Source organism: Halichoerus grypus, chromosome 8, assembly GCF_964656455.1.
Source record: "Halichoerus grypus chromosome 8, mHalGry1.hap1.1, whole genome shotgun sequence".
In the NCBI taxonomy this organism is placed as follows: Eukaryota; Metazoa; Chordata; class Mammalia; order Carnivora; family Phocidae; genus Halichoerus; species Halichoerus grypus.
In genome coordinates this window covers 110,727,457-110,734,031 of record NC_135719.1, presented here as the reverse complement: position 1 = coordinate 110,734,031, position 6,575 = coordinate 110,727,457, and the positions used below count along the sequence as shown (strand labels likewise).

At 43.5% G+C, this 6,575-nt stretch overlaps 1 long non-coding RNA gene across 4 annotated transcripts in view; it reads right to left on the bottom strand.

Moving 5' to 3' along the window:
- The window catches only part of LOC118546290 (uncharacterized), a 92,056-nt gene that overhangs the window by 69,459 nt on the left and 16,022 nt on the right, over positions 1–6,575 (bottom strand). For 3 of the 4 annotated variants that reach the window (XR_013440710.1, XR_013440711.1, XR_013440712.1), the window contains exons 3-4: positions 1,891–2,025; positions 542–637 (exon numbers count right to left, since the gene is read on the bottom strand). The exons of the other annotated variant lie outside the window; for it this stretch is intronic. This is a non-coding gene — a long non-coding RNA (uncharacterized LOC118546290). The remainder of the gene's footprint in view (positions 1–541; positions 638–1,890; positions 2,026–6,575) is intronic. 4 annotated transcript variants of the gene reach the window in all.

The following is a 6,575-nucleotide window of genomic DNA, read 5'->3' as shown; positions in this document are numbered from 1 at the left end:
AGTAGATTTGATACAAATGAAAATGAGTTTTTAAAGAAAAGTCACAGTAATACTACATTAGACACTAAGCCCAAGGAAGTCACTCCTTGGGAGTTAGTGGCTTGTTATAACAGAGAGGCTGCAGGAAAAAGGGGGGATAAGGTCAAGTGTGGAAGGTCATGGCGAATGAAATTTCAAAAGTAAATAAAGATCTCTTAGATTATGAGGTAGATCTTAGGACTCTGTAAGACTAAAAGGAATCTTAGAAATGTTCAGTCCCAAAGTGACTCTATTAACAAAAGTCAGATTTTCAGGCAATTTTAAGAGCTTCTTTTGTGTAAAATTAGGCTCCACTCTTAGCATAATCTAAAAACACTTGTAAGCCATTCAGAAACTTCTAAGAATTTAGGGAAACTTTAAAACAAAACAAAATGAAAACATCCATTTAAGCCTTCTGTAGGAAATGTCTAAAAAGAAAAAAAAATAGGGAAACACCACCCAAATTTGACATTCAGTGCATTCAGATCAGTCACTAAGAAGCCTGCTGAGTCAGGAGACAAACCTTCGTGTTCTTGCAAGGATGGAAGACTCTTAGGTCATCCCTGGGCATTTCTGTTCCCACCTCCGACTTTGCTGTGGTCAGTGAGAAGCATATTTCCTGCAATGAAATACATAAGCTGCTTGACCAGCCAGCCTTCTTGAAAAAGTAAGATCTCTGAGAGGAGAAATGAGTCCAACCCATCCCTCATGTCCTCACACATTATGGTTTATCTGGAAGAGCTTAGAACAGTTGCTGAAGAGAGCGGGGGGCCTAAGCATGTCTTCATCGCTCTGGGCTGTGGCTTGAGATTGGACGACACCCCCTCTCTCAGCTCCCTGGCCTGTGAGCTCCATCCGGGCACCGGCCGCATCTCCTCCCTGTGGCACCCCCACTTCCTAGCACAACATCTGGCACAGAGTTTATTATGAAATGTTTGTTGAATTTGTTAACTTCTGTGTTAACTAGGCAATTAGAGAGGTGCTTGTTTCTCCCCAGCTATGCAGTTGTTCATTCTAATCTCCATCATTTCCCAAGACTCACAGACATACAAGATTGATGATACAGTGAAAAAAAAAGGGCGGAGATTTTTTTCAAAAGCTTTTGGAATTTATACATCTAAATGGAGGGCATAAATTAAGCATTGCCTTGGGATATTGGAGCAAGTGAGGATGTCACAGCTCAAAATATTTTTCGGGACTCTATCCGAGGAATGTTTTCCCTGTTGGAATGTATTTGCTCGCTCCATGTGGAACTCCCCCTCACTTAATTATAAATTCAAGAATTTGAAATTATGGTAATAGTGATGATAGTAATAACTGCTAGTGGGCATTAACTGCTCACTGTGGCGGTACTCCCCAGATGCTTTCTGTCTGCAGTCCTCACGACAACTCTGTACGTCGGTATGAACATAATCCCCATTTTACAGACGAGGAAACTGAGGCACAGAGAGGTTAGGTAACTTGCCAGAGTGATCCCACAGAGCGGCCCTTTGGAGCAGACTGTTGCCGACCAGGAGGGACCTGAGGGGAGCCAGGAGCACCTTCCTCCTCTCCTCAATTTTACCTCGAACTCACCAGCTGCATTATGCGGCATTCCACATTTTTTTTTCTATTACATGGTGGATTTTTTGGGTTTTAGGGTTTTTTTTGTTGTTGTTGTTTGTTTTTGAGAGGGATAATACTACACTGAAAAGGGGGAGAGCTCTGTGGGATTATTTTTTAGCAAGGAAGAGTCTCCTTAGAGCCTAATAGCTTCACCGTGGGCATAGAACAGGGTAAGAACGCCTGAGAAATAGCTCAGGAGAGCAAGTTTCCAGGAATGAGGAGAGGGACACACAAGGGCAGAGGAGAGGAGAGCCAAGACAAACTTACTTTCTTCACAGTTTGGCTGGGGAGCAGGATCGTGCGCAACCCCACAAGATGCCCCATCCAAGATGGGATTCAGTTGCGCCCTGTGGCAAGGGCCGGAGGGCAGTGCTTCTCAACGCAGCCATGGGTTAGAATCACCTGACAAATAACCAGAAAACTAACAGCAATTAGGATTAATGGGCCCACCTTCCCATTTACCTGGGCTGGGGTAGAACTCTGGCATTGGGTTGGTGTTTCCTTTTTAAGTTCCCAAAACCCAACCAAAGAGGTAAAAAATCTGTACTCTGAAAACTAGAACATTTAGGAAAGAAATTGAAGAGGACACAAAGAAATGAAAAAACAGGGCTCCTGGGTGGCTCGGTCGGTTAAGAATCTGCCTTTGGCTCAGGTCATGATCCTGGAGTCCTGGGATTGAGCCCCAAGTCGGGCTCCCTGCTCAGCAGGGAGTTTGCTTCTCCCTCTGCCCCTGCTCATGCTCTCACTCTCTCTCTCCAATAAATAAATAAAATCTTTAAGGAAAAAAAAAAAAGAAATGGAAGAACATTCCATGCTCATGGATTGAAAGAACAAACATTGTGAAAATGTCGATAGTACCCAAAACAGTCTACATATTCAATGCAGTCCCTATCAAAATACCACCTTTTTAAGTTCCCAGGTGAAGCTAGGGTGCAGCTAAGGTTGAAATAAGGTTGAAAACTATAGCTTGAGCGGTACGAACATTCTATTTTACCAGCTACAGCAACTTCTATCTTTAAAAGCAACAACTTCTGAGGTAATTTTTCAAAGGTAAGGACATGCAGCCTGGAGCTGCACAAACAGGAAGAAAATGTCCATTTTGTCGGTGATTGTCTGAGACACCAGTCCTTTACTTAATCTTGAATGTGTTGGGGGGCAACACAGGGCCATCAGTAAACACAGCTATTGTTGGCCAAAACTATAAAATTCAGCCTGGAGGCACAGTTGTCACTTTTCTTCAGCTGAAAATCTCCTGCTTTGGAAAAATAAAAAAAGGCTTATCTATGGCCTAATGCATGCTTTCTCTTGTGAAAATAGTATTGTCCTTCTTGCTCTGAATTTTTTATGAGAAAGAGAAGTGTCTCTTTTTTTTTTTGCATCCTTTTGGAAATATGCTTTTTTTTTCAAAATTTTTTTTCAGGTAGGAGGCCATTTTTCTTCATCTGTCTCTTTGGAGGATAATTCTGGGTTACTATGCTGGGATTTAACTAAAGGTGACTCTTGCCGAAGTCATCTGTGAAACAGTCACGTAAACAAACAGATACTGTTTTCTGCTTGCTCAGAGCCTTTAAAAAAGGAAAACAAAACACCAGCTCTCCAAACCACTCCCTTTCTTACCAGGACAGCATACTTATCATCAAATCATTATTCATATCAAGTATTTTCTGCCTTAAAAGAACAACGAAAGCCTATTTCCACTAATACTGCAAAAGGTCACTAATTTAGAATATTCTAGGGAAGCCTGGGAGAAGGTGGGCTAAGGGATAGGTTAGGAAAGGTCAGACCACTAAAAATCTGGATTACATCTCATTTTTCAAGAAACACTATTTTATTCAAGTACAGAATAAGCAAAAACACATTTGAAAACTTAGATAATAGTTAAGGTTTATTTTTAAGTGTATATTTCATAGTAAGTCTGCAACTCATTCATACATTCATTCATTCATTCATTGAATCATGCATTCAACAAATAGGTTTTGAGTATCTACTACATGCCAAGCACCATTCCAGATGCTGAAAATACAAGCCATAAACAGGACAATGTTCTGAGGCCCATGGATTATGTTCCAGTGGGGAGCAGATAGTCAAATACATGATACAATTTCAATTTCAGGTCATCTTTGAAGAAAAATGAAGCAGGTAGGAGGGTGGCATGGATGGAGTGAACTGTTGCAAGCAGGTGCTCAGGGAGGGATGCTCTGAATGAAGGGAGGGTGTGAGCCATGAGAAGCCTGGGGGGGAGAGCAAGTACAAAGGCCCTGAGGTAAGAATGAGCTGGCAATGCCAGGCCAACAGAAAGGCCAGGATGGCAGACGGAGCAAAGAGAAGACTGACAGGGATAACCTCAGTCAGAAAGGTCATCAGGGCCCAGATGGAGGGGAACCCAGAGGACCACAGCATGATGATGAGTTTTAAGTGTAATAGAATTTCAAAGGCAGAAGGGCTTGGTCCTAATCTAGACTGACATCCCCAATATGATCATGAACAGAGGCACACAGACCCACTAAAGCCACGTGGCCATAGCTGACTGACCTGGGACTGACTCTTGACCCAACTGAGCCAGTCAGAGAGGACCTCAGTCTTTGCTGGTGGCAAGAACCTTGGTGGGTAAGTTCAGGAGCAATGGCGGGTAGGTTCTGCTCTGTGGGCCAGAGACATAGGAGCACTGCCCTGCAGTAAACAGAGACTGAGGCACAAGGGACCCATCAAGGCCCCACAGCACATCTGGTCTTCATCCCTAGCCCTCCTGAGGCCCTGTTGCTTCCTGTTCTTCATTCTGAGACTGTTTCCTTCTAGTAAATTCCACCTTCTGCTTGGGCCAGCTCTGCTTGATTTTCTATTTCTTAAAACCAAAGAATCCCACTAATAGATTCCTTACACAACACCACCTCTGTGCCTCACGGTGTCACTCTAGAGGCTGTGGTGGTTAGAATTGGCTACAGTGGGCGGTCTTAGCTCGCCAGAGGAATTATGAGCATCTCTTCCCAAATCCAGGTTCAGTGATGTCATGTCAGCCACAGAGGGAGTATTTACATCACAAAAAAAATGGCAAATGTTATAAATCAGTGTTTTTCAGAGAGCTGGCTGTTAAACATTTAGCAGCACACCTGTCTAGAGGTGAAGACCAACAGGCTCTAGAGTCAGAGTTTACATCCCAACTCCACCACTTCTCATCTTAGGTAAGCCATTTAACCTCGCTGGCCACTGTCTCTTCACTGTAAAATGGAAATTATCATAGTGACGGAGAAATAAGATAATACATATAAGGTGCTTGGGACAGTACCTGACACATAATAACTGCTCAGTATATGTTAGTTAAGTAGCTGTATTATTCCCATTGAAATTAGAAACAAAATTAGAATGTTTTGTGGTTCTAGAAGTCTGGTCTGTTCGCCAAGACATGAAACAAAAGCTAGAAGTACATAACCATGGAACTGTGAAAATAAATGTACCATGATTCACAGATGTGATTATATGCCTACACTGCCCAAAGGAATCAACTGAAAAACTTTTAAATAATGGAATTAAATTGGTGTCTGGATAAAAGAGGTATATTTTAAAGCCAACAGCCTTTGCAAATCATTTCTCAGAATTTATCCAACAGAAATAAAAATACCAATGGGCCAAGGTAAATATTCAAGGATAAATAGTGGGGTTACTAAGGGAAAAGTGTCAGAGCGTACGCTCTTGGAATGTTCTTTCTCTGTCACCCTAGCTCTCAAGTTCTCACTTCCATTACTGGTCGAATCTGTCCTCTTCCCAGTTCAAAGTACTTCAGGCATTTCTGGCTTAAAACGCATTCTGTTAGGATTCTCTCCCCAGCCAGGGTCCATGTCTGGGGTAAGAAGGAGAGGCCCGGATGATGACCCTGTCCTTGGGAGAGGTGGGGAATACCTCATCAGTGCTGCCCTTTGTCCTCTCTGGCTTCAACTGAGAGATACTCATCTTGATGATATTGGGCATCGACCTCCCTGTCCTTAGCACTCACCCCAACCTCCCTGGCTGATGTTACTTCCTACTGTACTCTGAGCACGGGCTTTGTAGCATGATTGCTCATTTGCAAGTCCCGTGGTTCTGTCCTGCGGACTTGGGCCCCACCTCAGTTTAGATGGTGCTACTCATCCTCCAAGAATCAACTCTATTTTCTATGCAGTCCCAGAAGTGGGCTGTCCATCCCACGTGCTGTACAGAGTCCCCATGGCTCTCTTTTCATCCTCCTCCCATCCCTCTTTGGAGGCCTTGGAAAACCTTTTCTGATATTCTCTCTGTAACCCGCAGGAGTCAAGGCTTAGGGGTGCAGCCAGGAAGGCCCTGTCCACAGAAACGTGCTGTGTTGCCCTTAGTACCTTGCTGTAGCCCCCAGGTGTTGCTACAAAGAGGGCCCATGATTTTTATTTTTTTTAAACCCCCCCCCCAAAATATATGTTTCTATCCACCCTGCAGACAGAGACATAGCTTTTATGCTTTTAGGTCAACAAATCTTCCTAAGGGCGGCAGTGACAGGCAAAATATTTGACTATACTCAGAGCACAGGTAGCAATCAATCAGTATGGCTCTAGCCTGGTTCCTGGACTTACTGAGTAGGAATCTACCTATGATCTCTACATGATCCCTCAATGATCATACTAAATGTAAATGGTCAACAACACAGTTTATTTTTTTAAAGACTTTATTTATTTATTTATTTGACAGAGAGAGAGAGAGAGGGCACAAGCAGGGGGAGCAGCAGGCAGAGGGAGAGGGAGAAGGAGACTCCCCGCTGAGCAAAGAGCCCAACATGGGGCTCGATCCCAGGACCCTGAGATCATGACCTGAGCCGAAGGCAGCCCCTTAACTGACTGAGCCACCCAGGCGTCCCAACAACACAGTTTAAACACAGAGGTGGCCAGATTGAATGAAAGAGTAAGAACCAACTCTGTGCTCTCTACAAGGAACAAACTTTAAATATACTG